Source organism: Delphinapterus leucas, chromosome 6 (assembly GCF_059928025.1).
Source record: "Delphinapterus leucas isolate spDelLeu-1000000601 "Yukka" chromosome 6, BTC_Dleu_Yukka2, whole genome shotgun sequence".
Taxonomy (NCBI): Eukaryota; Metazoa; Chordata; class Mammalia; order Artiodactyla; family Monodontidae; genus Delphinapterus; species Delphinapterus leucas.
Genome location: NC_143134.1, coordinates 29,872,359 through 29,891,535, shown reverse-complemented (window position 1 = coordinate 29,891,535; position 19,177 = coordinate 29,872,359). Strand labels below are relative to the sequence as shown.

Below are 19,177 nucleotides of genomic sequence, written 5' to 3'. Positions count from 1 at the left end.
TTTGAATTCTTATCTTAAGCATGCAGTTTCCTAATTAAAATACTTTAAATCTGATATTAAAAGTAAAATATATTAAATGTAAAAAACTTAGAAAATAAAAGGTCAGAGAAGAAAACATTTCTGGCAATTTCAAAAGACAGGTTACTATAACTATTAAAACATGATTCCCTTTTTGAAATTTACTAAACGCATTTCATCAAAATGGAAGTTTTCAAGAACAGCAAACAGACTTTACATCATTTCCAGCAGTTCCGACGTTTTATTGGACCTATTTATCCTAAGAAAACTCAGACACAGAGGAAAGCATTTTGGTGCAGGTGAGTGCCGCAGACCCCGAAGTGGGAGAGGCAGGCTCACAGCCATGCAGCAAGAGGAACAGAGACCTGGAACTCAAGAAAGAAGAAAGCACCTGCAGCCTGTGGGCTGCTGAGTCAGGGAGCGGGGAGAGGAAGTGAGGGACCCAGCGTGAACTGTGCCCCATGAGTCTCTGCATTTGGCCCCATCCCACATGATCCAGGGTTCCCCAGCACCAACTTGTGACTATGCAATGTTGTATAGCTAAATATGATAATGTTGCACGTTCAGATCGTTGTCAATTTCCTACTTAAAATTCATTTTTAAAGACTGATTTTAACAACCAGCAAAACTTGAGCTAGTAACCCCTTTCTAGAACGCAGAGCCTATTTGCCGAGGTTGGGTGGCACAGAGAAGACACCGTGAAAGGGTCATCATAAGGCTCCCCGCTTACATAGGTGGGGGCCAGGACACACTTACTTCAATCATGCTCATGGGTTTGCTTCCTTCTGCTGGGAAATATTGCACATAACTTCCGTAAAATATTGATTTGACTCACTTCTCAGTTTTCTATGAGTTGAGGTATTTTGAAAAGGCATATTTTCTATGATATTACACAGTCAACATCTAAAACATTTTTTATATTTCTTTCAAGCAATTTAGGTGCCTTAATTCAGTCCATGTTTATTCTCCCCTAATGGGGAAGACAGCAAAGTGTGGTGGCCAGAGTGCGTGGCCAGAGCATGGACTCTGAGGCCAGTCTCCCCAGGATCAGGTCTGGCGCTGCCACTTTTCAGCTGTATGACCTACAACAGGTCACTACCCACTCTCCCCAAGCTGCTCCCCCAGCCCCTCCACCTCCTCCCCAGCTACTCCCCCAGCCCCTCCACCTCCTCCCCAGCTACTCCCCCAGCCCCTCCACCTCCTCCCCAGCTACTCCCCCAGCCCCTCCACCTCCTCCCCAGCTACTCCCCCAGCCCCTCCACCTCCTCCCCAGCTACTCCCCCAGCCCCTCCACCTCCTCCCCAGCTACTCCCCCAGCCCCTCCACCTCCTCCCCAGCTATTCCCCCAGCCCCTCCACCTCCTCCCCAGCTACTCCCCCAGCCCCTCCACCTCCTCCCCAGCTACTCCCTCAGCCCCTCCACCTCCTCCCCCGCTAATCCCTCAGCCCCTCCACCTCCTCCCCAGCTACTCCCCCAGCCCCTCCACCTCCTCCCCAGCTACTCCCCCAGCCCCTCCACCTCCTCCCCAGCTACTCCCCCAGCCCCTCCACCTCCTCCCCAGCTACTCCCCCAGCCCCTCCACCTCCTCCCCAGCTACTCCCTCAGCCCCTCCACCTCCTCAGCTACTCTCTGTGGAGGAAGCGGCATGAATGAGGAGTCGTAAAGCACATATACATACTACAGGAGTGCACACTGAATCAATGTTAACACAACACCACAAGTGACACTGCGCTGTTGTGATACAGTGGGGACACTCCCCAGTGCTGGGGAAGGTCCACCAGACCTCAGAGCCACACTCAGCCACATCGTAGCAGAAACAAGTGTTGGGGAGAAGCAGGTGTTTTCAAGCCAACACCAATCCCCGTGGTAGCTCTAACTGCGATTTTGCCTAGATTTAAAGCTTTTTTTCTAAAACGCACGGCCACGACGTCAGCTTTTACTACCATCCCTGCTCCATGAACCTGAAAACGTCTAAACTCTGGGTCCATCTGACTCCAAACTCAATCAAGCCCTTTCTTTGAGAGCCTGACTGGGCTGCCCCAGAGCGACCTCTGCCCTCTCTTCCCAAACTGTGTGTCGGCACCACCCCCGGACTCCCCCTCAGGCCGCACCCCCTTCCACCCCTGCTGTCCACCCTCCTGCAGGGCTTTGAGAGCACACGGTCCAGACTCACCTACAGACGTCCTGGTTGGAGCCCCCTGTGCACCCGGAGTCCGTGTGATTTCAGGGGCTGAGAACCAGCAGAAGCGCCACTGCACTGCCTGCCTTTCCCTGGGTGACCCTGCCTTCCTGCTCCACACACCCTAGCTGTGCCCTGCTGGGTACATCTCCATCATACCCACCTCCCGAAATCCTGGCTGTCACTACAGCTTGGCTCACGGGCCAGGGCAGCCTGAAAACTGCCCTCAGAATGGATGCCTGGACTTGACCGAGCTTTGCTTACTGGGTCCTGTGAAAAGTTATAAGCGAGAAGAATAATGAACATCCCACCAGAAGGTAAAGGTGAGAAAGTGACTGTTCACAAGAACAAAGCAGGCACTCCTGCCGGACTCCAACAGCATCACTCATGACGGAGGTTTCTACCACGCTTTGCTGTACTCACCCCTTGCACTCTGAGTGACCCAGGGCACGTACAGTATCATGAGACAGGAGGTCACTCACGTCCCTCGTGTGCAACTCTCTGGGGTGTGCACATGCCTGACCATAAACACTGGACACCTGAAGGAGCCCTCGGTGTGGGCCAAGAGACTTGGCACCGATAACGGGGCAGCAGCCGTGCGGACCCCTGCTGCCTCTGGGAGCGGCAGTAACTTCCACTCCCCAGCAACCTCCGGATCCTTCAGAGCCCTGAGGAGGTGGGTTTCACGTGCTGCTGATGCAGAGAAAGAGACTCAGAAAATGCAACAACTGGCCTGGAGCCAAGATCAGAGCTGGGACTCCCTCCCTCCAGGGTCTCGCATTACCCGGAGGCCTTGTCAGCACCTGACAGCTCAGGACAGCCCATCACACTGGGGGTGGGGCGGGCACGTCACAGTGAGCAGGACAGAAACCACTCTCTGGGGAAGCCTCGTGTCTCCAGTTTGAGCAGGTGCTCCTTCTGCCCTGGGGCCGGCAGCTCCCACCCCTCCTTCTCCAGGAACTCAGGGGAAAGATGAGGGGCGTCCCTGCTACATGGCTGGCACTTCAGAAACAGTGGTTTCTTCTCTTCACCATTTGGTGAAGACGTCACAGAATCTGCCCAGAAAGAACCATCTGGAATCTGGAGCTGGCAGAGGACTGCACTCAGGGCTGCCTGGGGCAGTATCCTGCACCCCCAGGTGCTCACGGCCCCCTCCGAGTGTCCTCCGGTAAGCACGTGTGATTGCACCAGGGGAGCAGACTCCTCTTGCCCTGCACAGGGCCCCCAGACCCAGCCCGGCTGCAGAAGGACAAGAAGGTCTCTCCTCTCGGCCAAGGCGGGAAGGACAGGCCTGGGAGCCTCACCAAGCCCAGACCCAAGCGGGGATTTCTTTTTTAAGTCCAAACCACAAAATGCCACTCTCTTTGCCTTCGTATCTAGTGATTCCTTAAAAATACACAGCAGAAGTACAAAGTCAGGCCAGCTCAACCACAGGCCATCATCCAGCTCGAGTCGGCAAAGGCCGGAGGCAACACGAGGCCCTCTTCTTTCAATCCTGCCTCCCTCCCCGGATGTGGCCTTCCCTCCCAGCTTGGCAAAACCCATTAGGGAATCCACACGCTCCGGCAAAAGTGCCGTGAAGGTCCAGGTCGCCTCACCCTGGCAGGACACAAAGGAACAGCCATGTCCCATCATCTCGGGCCCAATTTCTCCTCAGTATTGATTTTAGACTTCCAACTGTTCTCTACTGTGCACATACCACTCGCACAAACCTTTGAGTCTGACTCGCCAGCTTCCACATCCCTTCAAGGGGACTTCAGGAACGCCAACTCAGCCCTGGACTCGGCTGAGCACCTTGCAGCAAAGCCTGTTACTTTGAGACTCTGCTGCCTCTGTACCGTGGTCAAACCACACCAGCCCCCACCTAGTCAACGGTGGACCAAGGGGCCTCTGTCTGTCTGACCCCAAGGTGCTGTGGAAGCCGCCAGGAAGGTCAGAAGGGCACACAGTCCAGAGAGACGGCCATATTGGAAAAATCAAATGCCTGTATCCCTCCAGATGGCAGGAAGGTGCCTGCGAGTCACCTCTGCTAGAATTCCCAGTGTGAAGCGAAGCCCAAGTCACAGTGAGGCATCTGAAGTAACCACACACACCCCACAGTCCGGGAATTCAATCTGAAGTCGCCACACACGGAAGAGACCACCCACGTTTCACAAGCCACTGCTGGCCGGACCCGGGTCCTATTAACCTGCAACCTGCCCGGAGCCCAGCCTAATGGCCCCAGGGCCCGCAAAGGCCCTGTCCTTTCAGCAGATGGAATTCCACAGCAGACAGGGCATTCCCTTTCTGAGCCCTGTGTCACTTTCCAGATGATTCAGAACGTGTGAGACTCGGAAAAGTGGCAGCTGGAGCATCACCATCACACTGTCATCTTCCAGGTGGAAAACTCCAGCTGAGGGGTTAACCAGCCTCGCCCTGTCTCCTGCCGCGCCCGGGAGGCACCTCTGCTCTGGGACCACTGCTAGGGAGGGGGTTAGGAATGAAGCAGGAACAGAGGCAGAGAGAGGGGTCTCTAGCCAGGAGGTCTATCCTCCCCATCCATGGGAACCAAAATTAACTGAAAAATCTACATGACATTCTGAACATTCTTAAACCACATACACGAGGCCACCAGCTCCACTCCCCAACTAGGGTCGTGCCAACCTGTCCCTGTGGAGGATGGTATCTCGGCCCAGAATGACTGGGCCCAGAATGACTGGGCACAGGGGCAAGGCACCTTCCTCAGCATCGGCCGCAGTTACACCAGGTGCCCGGCCAGGGAAAGGCCTCTGAGCGCTGCACACATTCGCCACCTGGCGCATGCTGGGCACCCTCGTCCAGCAACAAAGGACACGGGGATGGGATGTAGGGATGGAATACAGGGGACCCCAAATGTGGTTCTAGAACAGCGCCAACCGGAGGAAAGGACTTGGTTTTCTAACATCTTAGGACCCTTTTTGGTAAGATGCACATGGTTTTAAAGGCTGAGTAAATGTGAATAATTGTGCTGCACTAATCTCTTTTCTGACCATCAGACTTACTCAGCTGATAGAAAATAGGGGTGTGTGCACACATCAAACATCCCTGTTCTGTTGAGGATGCCAAAGCTTGGAGGCCTCGCTTCCTGCTGAGCTGGACCTGGAGCACGGCCATCTGGCTGGGCCATCTGCCCCAGAAACAACCACTCCTCCTTGGGCGCCCCCTGCTAAGACCAACCCGAGGCCTGGGCGAGGTGCCGGGCCTCCTCGTGAGCATGTAGTCCCACGAGAGACACAGGGTCAGGCTTTCCTCATCCAGTGGGTCCCTGATGACCGCCGCGTCCAAGGAGGTCCACCTGACTCCTGCTATCCTCATGTCATGGGACATGGAGCAGGAAATCATAGGGGGCAAATGTCCACCTGTGGAGGGTCTGGCAGGTGGGTCCGTTGGGTCCCTCGGGGTGGGCTGCTGCCCCCTGGGGTGGGAGTGTGCGCCTGGTGGGCTGGCCTCAGACAAAAGTGGCTTGGTCCCCGGTCCTGGGAATAGGTGCTTCCCTTGTCTGCAAAGCTGGCTGTGGGCCAGGCCTCACCCAGGCACTTCTGCTTTCCCTGTGACCACAGAGAAGGACGTGGTCTAGACAGATCCTCCTGGGCAGTGTGGGCACCACTTCCCATGAAGGTACTTCCTTATGCTCCCAGCGGTCACGGATTCAGGACACTGCCACCCCCACTGCCACAGCTTCCCTCTGGGCTCTACACTCGGTGCCACCAGTCAGGTCCCTGCTGGGGACATCTGAGTCACTGCATGTTGGACACAGCAAGGGACTCAGGCAGGCCTGTGAGCACCTGCTGAGGGCCAAGTCCAGGCACAGATATGGGGGCCGGGAATACCTGCAGCCGCCCAGGTGGGCGCTGGGCAGCAGGGCAGACGGTGGGAATCCTGGGCCAGACTCCAGGCACGCCTCTCAAAGCTGCACACATGTCAACCCGGTAAATCCTCAGAGCCCCGGAGGACTTGGCCCTTCATTTCAGACAGGAGGAAACTGAGACACAGACAGCTCTCAGCCCTGCCCGGCCCTCCACCTCTACCAGGACGGCGCTCTCCCCTGCACTGGGACCCTGACAGCACTCACACCAGCCCTTCCTCTAGATGTGGGGTGATGGGCGCCCCCAGGGAGGAAGTGCTCCCAGAAGAGCAGAAAATGAGCTCCAACCCTGGGCTGGCTGTGGGGATACCAGGAAAAGCAGAATTCTCGTCCTGATCTTTGACCTTGTCAGCGGCCAATGGGGCTTCCCTCAGGGCTGGCTTGGCCCGGCCCTGCCTACTTTCCATCAGCCCCCTGGCGTCCTTCTCAGCCTCTGGGTGCCTCACAGCCCCCCAGAGCCCTGGGTCTGGAAATTGATAAGGAGGGGCAGGGAGGGGCCCCTGGGTAGAAGTCATTCATCTCAGGCCCAGGAAGCAGCGCAAGCCAGGGCACCGACAGCCAAGGTGGCCCCAGCTCCTTCCGCAGCAATGGTCACCAGGCACCTGACCACCTGACGCAGGTCTGGAGGCAGCTCCCCCTACCCACCAGGGGCCCCGCAGCCAGCAGCCACACCATCTCCCCCTGGTTACCTCTAGTCTTAGCGTCACTCGTCACCTGTGAGAAGCCAAGCAGATGCAAGGGGTAGCGATGACTTCCCCATTATCACTGCCACAGCCTTCCCAGGGCGGGCCCAGGAAGGGAGTGAGTCAGGCCACCTATGACCGCAGGAATACACTGCCGTCTCACAGGGATTCTTCCTTCCAGCAGTGGGGTGAAGCGTCTGAAACCCACCGTCTCACCCCAGGCCTGCTCCCCACGTCACCTCTCCACTCCTCAGGGCTGGAAAGCAGAAATTTCCCCACTCCCACGTCGGAGACCCTGACCTAGGTGGATCACATCACGTTAGTAAACACATCTGCCTAACTGGGCTTATTTAAATGCAGTTTCTCATCAAAATCTCAACTTGTTCCAAGTTAGGAGCCCAGCGGACACTTTGTAAAGGACGGTTCTGGCCAAGGACGGCGGCTGCATCTCAATCTCCAGGCCATCCACATGTCCCCACCTCCAGGAGATGCCTTTCCCCAGGGCAGTCCGGGAAGCACGCCCTTTCCAAAAAAATGCACTTTGCTAACTAGGTCAGGCAGGAGTGCACACTACCCATCGTTTCTTGCTAGTTTAAAAAAAAGCGTAAGAGTGAAATGAAATAATTCATACAAACTGCAGCCTGCACAGTGAATGAAGAGGGACTACTTTCGTGCTCAGAAGAATGTGGTTTCTGTTCAATGTCAAGCTGTTTCAGACGGGACATTCTGCTAGACGGGACAAACTCAACTGACAATACAACCTCATTAAAAATTCTATAACTACAACCAAAGGGGAGAGGGAGATGGGAGGAATTGGGAAACGGGGATTGACATGTATACACTATTCATAGTATGTATAAAATAGATAACTAATGGGAACCTACTGTATAGCACAGGGAACTCTACTCAGTGCTCTGTGGTGACCTGAATGGGAAGGAAATCCAGAAAAGAGAGGATATATGTATACATATAGGTGATTCAATTTGCTGTACGGTAGAAACTAACAACATTGTAAAACAGCTATACTCCAATAAAAATTAATTTAAAAATAAACAAATAAATAAGAACTATGTTAACAACAACAACAACAAAAAAACAACTCCATAACTACAACACTTTGGAAAAGACATTTCCGAAGTTGCTGCTTCACCCTGACCTGTGGTCAGAGGGGGGCACCCAGTGGGTGGCTCTGCAGGAGGCTGCCCAGGACAGGCTTCAGGCTTGGGATGGCAACCACACCCAAAGCATCCACGGGTGACAGAAGTTTCTAGAAATATTTCAGCCACAGGGAGGGGATTACTCAGAGGCGAGGACATACATAACAAGGCTCTCCAAACTTGCAGACCAGAAACTTGAAGCTTCTGCTCCAGCTTGCCCAGCCCATCCCTGGCGCCCCGGCCCCCTACCTTGCGAGGTCCCTGGGGCATCTCTCTGCTCTCTCCAAAAACCAGGAGAGCCGCGCTGGGTAAGCCCCCTCCCTCCCTCCTGCTCATGCACGGAACCCACCGTCAGTGGATTACAAGCCCCTCAGTCTTCAGTGTGAAACAACTTACTGCCTTCCTGGAGGTGCCTGCTGCCAGGCTGCCAAGCCTCCCCCAACACCCCGACCCTGGCAGGAGCTGGCACCTGGCCAGCAGCACAGCCCGTGGACCACGTCTTTCCAGGCCAAGGGGACCTGCAACAGTTATTGCTCACTGGTGAGGGCGGAGCTGGGCCTGGCTTTCTGGAGGAGTCTAACAAGCTCTGCCACGCTTCTTTCCTCGGACTCAGCAATCCTACAAGTTCAAAAGGATGCCAGCCCAGGAATCTTTACCTCCATGTCACTTTAACGAAAATAAAAATTTATAATCTAAATGTACACTCATCAGGAACTGGCTAAATAAATAATAATATTATAGCACGCTCTGCCATCAAGTTAATGCTTGCTGACAAACACGGATGAACACAATACATTATTAAATGCAAAGAGGAGACGATAAAACAGCACTTAAATGTAAGCTTATTCATGTAAAAAAATAGCCAGGAAAGCTCACGCCCAGAAGGGTGTGGGCATCACTGTTCCAAGCGCTCACTGGAGCTCAGTCCCTGATCCCAACAGGGCAGCATTACCTGCCTTTGCAGGGGAGCTCTCTGGGGCCAAGTGCACCTGATCTTGGAGCCCAGGGCACCAGGCAAGCAGGTCATGATCGCCTGTCCGAGGCGGAGAGGGGGCAGGTGCGGGAGGTGCTCAGTTCTGGGCAGGGGGCTTCTGGGGCATCTTTAAATATTTTCTTTAGACTTTTCTGTATCTTCTCATTTTTTTACATTAGGAAATGCATTTTTCAGTACTTTTCTTACAAAACAATCATGTCATTTCCAAACAACAGCAGTTTCTCCAGATTCTTTCAGTCTTGTTGCCCCTAGGCCACCCTACAGCGAAGGGGAAGGTGGCCCCGAGTCCCCCCAAGAGTGCAGTCCTGCCATCCTCACAGCCGCATTCGAGTACTTCCAGTCCTCAGCCAGACCAGAATCTGCACTTTCAAATCCCCAGCACGACTCTAGTTACCTGTGTCTCCATGTCCCAGTCACACCACATTCCCCTCTGCATCTGTGCTGCCCTGCCCCATCAAGTCTGACCCGTCCATTTACCCAACAAGAGAGACGTAAATTAGTCCGGGTGCTGGGCCCAGCTGCCTGGGTTTGAGCTCTGGGTCCCCTTACCAGCTGTGTGACACAGGCCAGCTATTTAACCCCTCAGCCCCTCGGATTCTGAGCTGTAAGACAGAGCTGGCCTCAAAAAGTACGTGGGTTATTATGACACCACTTGGCACGATAGATGGTAACCACTAATGTCACAGATGATATTAAAATCTACCACGGAATGGCCTGGGCCGTTTGCTAAGCCTTTAACAAGATCATCACACTGTAGCTGCCGAATCCTGCTAAGGGCAGCAGCCATAAAAAAACAATTCTGCCGGGACTTCCCTGGTTGCACAGTGGATAAGACTCCACCTGCTAATGCAGGGGACACGGGTTTGATCCCTGATCCAGGAAGATCCCACATGCCTCGGGGCAACTAAGCCTGTACGCCACAACTACTGAAGCCCGTGCGCCTAGAGCCCGTGCTCCGCAACAAGAGAAGCCACTGCAATGATAAGCCCTCGGACTGCAACAAAGAGTAGTAGCCCCCGCTCGTCGCAACTGGAGAAAGCCCGCACGCAGCAACGCAGACCCAACGCAGCCAAAAATAAATAAATATTAATTAAAAAAACAAAACAAAACACACACACCAACTCTGCCAAGTTTCACGTTTTGCTCTTTCGACAACAACTTTTCCCCAAAGAAACTGATCAGAGAGGGAAGGAGCTTTGTCCTTGGCGTCTGAGGAAATCCACCTCTTCTGCACACCTCCAAGCAGCACTGATCTCAGCCTGTGACTCCCATGTCCTGTCCTAAAAGATGTCACCCTGCAGGGTGGCACCTGCTTACCAGAGGACATCTTGGGACAGGTGTTGCTGACGAGAACAGCTGCCTCATGCAGTGACCTAACATTCATACTCCACAGCAGAAAGAGTAAGAAGACCCGTGGAAGGGAGGAGGGCACTTGGGCAACCTGTGAAAGCCAAGGCCAGGAGAGGCATCCCCTGGCCTTGCCGGCGCACCAGAGTGAGGCTCACACGGGGACAGCGGGAGCAGTGCCCACAGCTCCAGGCGCCTCAGACACCTGCACTGGCTCTCATGGTTTGTTGGGAAAGAGACTTTGCCTCGGTAGGGTCTGGGAAAAGTTTCTGATACAGTCTTTACCTGAAAGGGGATGATATCAACAGTACCTCTGGCGGAAAGTGTAACCATTTCCAAAAGCTTGTTCCTGCATTAAACCCACCTCCCCCCCACACACAGCCGAGAGCACAGCCAAATCCCACCCCAGAGAGGGCACTCCCACCAAAACCCAAGTTCACAGAGTCCAGGGGTACGGCATCCTGCACACCCAACCCAGCAAGAGCTGGTAGGGTAGGGAGGGGGTGCTGGCGTAATACTCAGACCTTCTAACTTTCAGGAAATTATACAGAACAAGCCAAAAACAGCCATAAAGGAAATGAATCCACTGGCCTGGCTGGCACAAAGCTAATCGAGAGCCACACAGATGCTTCTCGAAACCAGCAGCCCTATTGAGGGGCTAAGACACTAAATCCCACAGAAACATATAAGCCGGAAAAGATGCGTCCCAGGTCCCAAGCCACAGCAGAAGAAGGGGCTTGAATCTAAAGTCCAACTGGGGTAGTTTGTTGAATTAAAAGGTCGCATAGGGCTTCCCTGGTGGCGCAGTGGTTGAGAGTCCGCCTGCCGATGCAGGGGACATGGGTTCGTACCCCGGTCTGGGAAGATCCCACATGCCGCGGAGCAGCTGGGCCCGTGAGCCACAGCCGCTGAGCCTGCGTGTCTGGAGCCTGTGCTCTGCAACGGGAGAGGTCACAACAGTGAGAGGTCCACGTACCGCAAAAAAAAAAAAAAGGTCACATAAGCTAAACTGTGTCACTGGAGAGGACACAAAGAAGGTCTGTGAGAGGGCATAATCCAACCAGAGGCAGGGCCGGGGGCACCAAGGCAGCCAGAGCCAGGCTGCTGGGCCCTGCACCTTAAACCAGCAGCAGCCCGGACAGCACCGAGGAGGGGGTTGGCTGCGGGGCCCTGCTCACTTCTCCGGCTGGGCACCTGGGAAGGCACTCCTCCTGCCCTGTTCACACTGTCCTCTGTCCTCTCCATACTGCATGCCTGGGGCCCATGGCTGCTCGCCTGGCCCTGAACGCATGAGTGCCTCATGTACAGTGCACGCTCGGTCAGGTCCCTGGGCAGGAAGAGACGCTGGACCAGGGATGACTGATCCTGCCCCCGAGCAGGGGGCTCCTTCTCAGTGCAGCTGAGGTCAGGGCAGAGCGCCAGCACACTTCCTGCTCCCACCGTCCAAGTCCCCCAAGACACACCACCTCCTCCTTCCCTCCTGTTGTTAAATCCTACTGCCCCTTTGCAAGCCAGCAGGACTTCCAGCTGCTTCTGAGCTGCTCTAAACCCCTGCAGCACCTGCAGTCTAGAAGGGGATGCAAAGCTCCATGCCAGGCCAGCAGTAGCAGCAGCGGAGTCCACGGGCACATTCACGGCTCCCCAACAGCATTCCAAGTTTGCACAAGCTATGTCTGCTTAAGCCCTCTAGGTACTTCTTACCTAAAGTTTGAATACCACTGGTCTACATGACACAATTTCACACTAGATTTTACATTTTCTTTGCTGGTCAGTAATGGTTTCATTTATCTTGTCTCCATAAGTGATTGTGAAGCTCCTCTTAGCACAAAACCACATCTTAACGGACCTACGTTGGTTTCCTATGGCTGCTGTAAAATAATACCACAAACTTGGTGACTTAAAACAGCATAAATTTATTATCCCAACTGTTCTGGAGGTCAGAAGTCTGACATGGGGCTCACTGGGCTAGAATTCAAGAGCTGGCTGCATTCCTTCTGGAGGTTCTGTGAAGAATTGTTACCTTGCCTTTTACAGCTTCCAAAGGCCTCCTGCATTCCTTGGCTGGTGGCCCATTCCTCTACCTTAAAGCTAGTGAAGAGCACAGGCCAAAGAGCCCGCTTGAGCATAAGGATTATTTTGAGCTGAAGGCAACTGAGAACAGCAGATACAAGAAAAGCTCCCTGCCCTCCCCCATTTGCCTAAAAGCAGGACATAAATTCTCTCCGTAAAAGTGTACCGGAGATGACACTGAGATGAGTCTGCATAATTAACCTTACTAAACATCCTTTATCTACCATATGCTTCCTAGTCACCTTCCCACAATTTACTATCCCTAGGGACCCAACCCCACTTTCCTTCGTCTTGTCACTTCAAAATTTATTGCCCTTTGTTAAAGTAATATATAAGACCCAAGTTTAATTGCTTCTTTGGGTTTTTACTTCTTTTGTGTGAAGTCCCTGTGCATATAACAATATTAAATTTTGTATGCCTTTCGCCCCTTTAATCTGCTGTCAGTTTAATTCACAGGCCCCAATCACCAAACCTAAGAGCAGAGGAAAAGTTCTTCCTCCCCTATGCCAGCAGCACAGCATCTTCTCTCTTCTCTGCCCTTCTGACTCTCTTATTACGATCCTGTGATTACATTGAGGGCCTACCCAGATAAACCAGGATAATCTCCCTATCTCCAGATCCTTAACTTAAATCACATCTGCAAAGTCCCTTTACCGTGTAAGGCAACACAGTCACTCCAGGGACTAGAATGTGGACGTGTTTAGGGACCTGCAGACCCCCTAGCAGAGCCCTACTGCCATTCAGTAATGTGGCCCTACAAGAGCACAACTCCTAATTTTTCTCCTAGAAAAAAATAAGGTTTTTAGGTGGTCTCCCAATTTCTTGATACTGAAAAGTAATTAAGATTTACTTTTTTAATACTGGGAAGTCCAAACAAGACCCATCTGCCTTTGAGGGCTGAGTTAGCCAGCTGGCCTGAGAGCTAAGAGTCCACGTAGGTGCCCTGTTGGATGGGGGCCGCTGAGAGGGGAGAATGCCACTCCTGCACACCCTCCATGAGGTCAGACAGCGTTGGAGATGCCAACACAGAAATCCAGGCTAGGAAAAGTCAGGATGAGGGCAATCGTAAAGTAGCATGTATTTTAAGAATGCTGGTTGAATAAAAATGCAAATGATTGTTAATAGGAACTAGAAAATAAGAAGGAAACCACACATTCCAAGGTAATCTTGACTTGATGAGTCATTCAGATGCAAATTTTATCCCAATTTTGGAAGGATTACAAACACCCCCATTCACAGCCCTATTCCTATGTTAATTCTAATCTCAGAACTCTCCCTCCACAGTTCCCAGCCTGGGCACTTTCCCGCCACTGTCTCTTTTTATGAGGCCCTTAAGCACAGGCAGCTTTTTCAAGCTGGCACGGCGGAATTTCTGGTGTGTCTCTGGCCACCCCACCCCGTTCTGGACCCCCAGGGACAGAGCCCTCCCCAGTTCTCGGACTTTCACACACTTGAGTCCGACTGGACTCAAGGCCCGTGGCCTTCATCGGCTTCTTACCAAGCACATATGAAAGGGAGAAACCAAGAGACCTAAGCAATCCAAACAATAAAGGGAGGTGACAAACGACTCCCTGCCCCATATCCACATCTGCTGTGACACATCCACAGGGACCTGAATCAGCTGCCCAGGTAAAGGACCCAGGAGCCTCTCCTGGCCAGCAGAGCACCTGCCCTGCATCACAGCCTCAGCCCTGGACGCCTGCTGACCTACTGCATGGACAGATGGACTTCTCACAGACAAACTCCTCCAGTCCTCTAGAAGAGTGACTGGTCATTCAGGCCCTGGTCACTCGGGTGGGGGGACAGAAGGACACCTGCCTGCTTACTCAGCCCGCTCCCATTCAACTGAGCCGTGAGAAGTGGGAAAACAAAACCCCATCGGCACGAATAGTAAGAAGATGCTGGGATGCACTAAGTACTCAGCCTTACTGTACACATCTCCTCGTCAATGAAATGGGGATGACTGGAACTCATCCCAATTATTGAGAGGATTAAACAAGGTGCCACACGTCAGGCACTCAGAACTAAAAAACCAAACTCTGATTTTTATACATTCTTCTACCCGGTAGTTTATAGATCCTTCTGGATTCTTCTAGTAGGAAATAACAAATCATACCATCTGGAAAAACGAAAGGAAGAAAAGAAAATGCTGAGCCTCTTGGCAGCAAACCCTAAAGAGCCAAGCCCCTGCTGCCAGGCCCGGCGGCCTCCCCTCTCCTGGGGCCACACTTGCTGCTGGCTCCCTGACCCCACCCTGGCCACGGGCAGGATGGCGCTCAGGATGCGGTCTGGCCCGGCCGCCCCACCCTCACGGGGAGCTCTGCTGCCCAGGGCGTCTGTCCTGACACCTGGGTCTCCAGGGTGCAGCCCGGGTGGGGCCACAGGGATGGCCCACGGGCAGCTGGGCCCACTGGGGCCACGACAAGGCGCCGTTCAGCAGCGGGACAAGGCCCCGCAGTGAGCCTCCCTCGGGCCATGGAACACGCTTGCCCCATTCTTGTCCCTTTCAATGGCCGGCTGTGCTCCATCGATGTGGGCCCAATTGTTCTCCTGTGTGGGCTCATTCAGGGGGGTGGGCAGGGCCAGCCCAGGCCGAGGGAGGAGGAGGCAGGAGCTCCTGTCCCCAAGAAGAAAGGCCCTTAGAGCCCTGCAGGGAGGGGGGAGGGGTCCTGCCGAGGGCGCGCCCCTCGGTGCCCAGGGATCACACAGGCCTGGCCACGCAGTCACCGAGGGCCTCTGGGCTCCGGGGCAAGAATGGGAAGCTGCCCTTCTTCCTGGCTCCCCTGCAGGGCCCCGGGCAAGCCCCTCAGCCCCTCCAAGAGTCAGTGTCCAGCCTTGAAAACAGGGAGAGTCGTGGCATCTGGTCATGTGGTGGCTGCAAGGTGGCAACGAGGGTGAATGGGGACGTGGTGTGTGCAGAGCACCTCTGCACCGCTGGCCAAAAACCAACGCAGGAAAAAGTGCTGGTAAAGGAGCGCCTCTTCTGTCTCCTGACCACTGCCCATCGGCACATCTCCCATGAGCGGGCCTGGGACCGCCACACTGTCTGTGGGGTTGGCTGGGCGGGGGCACACGAGCACCAGTGTGGCACTGGCCGTCCCCCGCGGGGGCTGGAAGGGGGCACAGCGTGGGGATGGTGGTGCCCACACATGGTCGTGAACAAACACGAGGAGATGGGCAGACACCGCAGGCTCAGCCTCCCAGACACGGCTTCCAACCGGCACCCAGCACCACACCAACCTCCCCTTCCCCAAAATGCAGCACCTGCACCTCTGCTGCTGCCATGAGCAACTCTGGGCTCCATGAGGGGAGGACACAGGCCTGGGACACAGCGGTATCTGGTGACAGCAGGCGCCAACCCACACGTGCTGCCTGCCACAGGCACAGACTCTGGTGTCTACCTCTGGTTATGCGGCCACCAGGACAGAGGACTGGCTGACAAGTCCTGGGCTGAAGGAAGCTGGGTCGTGATATGGGCAGACACAGATGACTGCCACGCACACTGGGTGTCTGAGCCTCAGTCATAAGCTGGATTGGGGCTGGCCGCACCCATCTGACGGACGGAGCTACACTGTATGAGAGGTCCACGCCCTGCCCCGGCAGGACAGTAACTTGCTCTGTCCCAGACCTCAACTCTAAAATCCCTTAAACACAGCAACCAGGTCCATCCCACCTGCTGAAACAAACAGCGCCCAGGCAGCTACCAGCACGATGGCCTCTGCCCTTTCTAACTGGACGGTTCCTAATGAGCCACAGAGGCAGTGGGAGGGGTCAGTGTCTGCGCTAGGTGCAGTAAGACTGTGACAAGGGGCGGTGATGCAGACTCTGCAGGGAGCAGCCCCACCTGACCCAGGCACCTGTCCCGTGACCTCTCACACCTTCCTCTCCCTCAGAGCCTTTGGTGACAATGCCCTGAGCTGCAGGCTTGGAGACAAGATGCAGGAGAAGCAGGAGGGCCACAGCTGGGGTGGGCTCTGGGAACGCCACGCCCTGGGATGGCTTGGGGTCGACTTCCAGAGCCTCCCAGGGCCTTGTGATGGTTCCCATCAAAAGTCCAAGAAGACATGCTCCGTGACTTGGTCGATGGAGCCAGGTGACTGTGACCCTCAGCTAGTGACAGAGCTGGGCTCATGAAATTCGGGAAAATATTAATCTATCCCATCATGAGTTAAAAGCTGCTCCAGTCAAACCAGCATTATGAAAACGCTTTATTTTGTTCATGAGAAACACGAACGTTTCTGGCTTTAAAGATATTTTGAGGCAATGGACTGAAATATTCTTTATACTCATTGACTAGAATTATAAATAACTTATGTATTGTAGTCTGCAACATGCTTTACAATTTTAGAATATTTTCATAGACTTGTAATATATGAGCTATCTGTTTTAAAAAACAGAGTTTCTTTGAATCCTTTACGGTCTGCTTGCTGCGAGTCAAAACCACTCTGGTCTGTAAATTGCCTACGAAGATGATTAGCTCTGAAGGCAATTTTCTTAAAGTAGCAGTAACATTAAAAGAAACACTTGGGGGCTTCCCTGGTGGCGCAGTGGTTAAGAATCTGCCTGCCAATGCAGGAGACACGGGTTCGATCCCTGGTCCGGGAAGATCGCACATGCCACAGAGCAACTAAGCCGGAGCGCCACAACTACTGAGCCTGCGCTCTACAGCCCATGAGCCACAACTACTGAGCCCATGCACTGCAACTACTGAAGTCCGCGTGTCCTATAGACTGCGCTCGGTAACAAGAGAAGCCACCGCAATGAGAAGGCTGCGCACCACAACGAAGAGTAGCCCCTGCTCCCTGCAACTAGAGAAAGCCCGCATGCAGCAACGAAGACCCAACGCAGCCAAAAAAAATTAATTAATTAATTTTAAAAAATTAAAAAAAATAAAATCTGTGTCTTAAAAAAAAGGAAACACTTGCAGAAACACTTTTCTTCTGTGATTAAAGAGTTCACAAAAAAATTAAGGTACCAAACAAGAGGCTAAGGGTTTCAAACAGCAGCCTTTGCCTTCCGCAAATAACGAGATGCAAAATTTAATTCCGCTTCCACTGAAAAGGTGCTCCTCTGATCAGCACTAGCTCAGCAGACCAATCTCAAGATCTCTGCAGCCCACCACAGACCTCAGTCCCCAGAGTGTATCAATGTGTCGATTCAATTTATGGTAAACAGCTAGAGAAGTGTCTATTTTTATAAACCTATTTACAGGTACTTGCACCTTTACAAAAAGTTAGCAAAGAACCAAATGCACAAACTTAGGTCAAATGAAAACCAGCTGACCCATGTTCAAGCTCACCACATCTTAGCATCAATTTTAAGCATGAATACAACCTTATTTGGCTCAAGAATGCTCTGTATAATAATTCTGCAGTCAGTGCATGGCCTTGGTCACAGCTGCCAAGAGCCAGCTAGGGTAAGCAAAAGCGCCAGGGACAAACCAGCCTGCCTTCAGTCTCACCAAGAACAGTCCAGACAGACAATGGAGGCCCAGTGGTCATCACGTGCCCTCTGACCTGATCCTCCCTGTGTGGGTCACCCAGGACATGGAGCTTCTCTCCTATAGCCCCTCACCTGTACACACCCTACACACTGCTGTTCCCAGCCACGCTGACCCCTTTGGCCCTGTCCTCTGCTCGGGCACCTTCCACATATCAGCCACTCAGGGCATCCTCCACACCCTTCAAACGTGGCCCAATACCCTCTGGGTAGCATGTCCCTGATTTTCCAGAAAAAAAGGAGGCCACGATGGACAGACCATCATGGGGGCTCTCAGGGGGTCTGCCTGGTGGACATGCCATCTTGGGTACTCTCAGGAGGGTCTGTTCAATGGACAGGCCACCCTGGGGACTTTCGGGGGTATGAGTGGTGGATGAGCCATCATCCAGTTGGGGGAAACATGCGTTTCCAGGCAGACAACCCAAAGGTGCTGAGGCGAGAGCCCAGCATATCAGGGCCAAAGCCAGAAGAGAGATGTGGCCAGAATGCTGATACTGTAAGGGTGACCCTGGGCTCTGGCCTGGGGCCAGGCTGTGTCAGGATGCCCCCACCACAAGAAGGGGGCAAAGGGAGCCCAGAGGCAGGAAGAGTGAGAGGGCACAAATCACCTCCCGCCCAGAACTAGGGCTTCCTTCTCAGGGCTGTAGGGTCCCAAACGCCTGGCCCCCTCAGCCCACGTGCCATCAAGGCTGCTTCCTGCGGGCATAACTCCTGGGTCGCTCTCACCATTTCCACCTCCACACCAGACCAGTGCTTTCTGTTTCCAGCTTTCCTACCTGGACCTGCACTAAAATCCCATTGAACTGTGGCCTCTGATCAGCCACGCAGCAACAGGCTCCACCGCTGGGACAAAGGGCTGGGGGCTGGCAGTAGGGTGACCTCCTCACGCAGGGGGCTATCACCCAGCAGGGCAGGGAGGAGGCAGACGTGGGGGACCGACAGCGCCTCCCACGCACGGCACACGCCCCACAGCTGGGTTTAAACGTCTCTCCTCCCCACTGGACACGCAGCTCGATGTGCACATGCCCGAATCGTGCAGGTACGGACTCGCTGACTGTCACAGGCAAGGCTGGCGAGCTCGCATGTTACTAATGCCCCCTCCCCGGCCAGGCCACCGGGAGTGCGTCACACGTCCTTCCCACCCCTGCCGGCCACAGCCTCTGGGCCCCAACTAGGTTTACTTCCCCTGTGCGGCCTGGGTCATGGTCAGTGCCACAGCAGTGGGAGGGGCTGTGTGGGACAGAGGCCAAGGAGCTGCCCGGCACCCAGCCACAGCCCCACAGGCGCAGAAGGAGTGGCTGCATGTTCTCAAGCTCCCCAGTGTCTATTAAATATAAAAAGCTCTGC

The 19,177-nt window shown here is 53.9% G+C and overlaps 1 protein-coding gene across 11 annotated transcripts in view; it reads right to left on the bottom strand.

The window, feature by feature from the left end:
* The window catches only part of SEMA4D (semaphorin 4D), a 109,012-nt gene that overhangs the window by 43,969 nt on the left and 45,866 nt on the right, over positions 1-19,177 (bottom strand). The gene's annotated exons all lie outside the window — the stretch shown is intronic.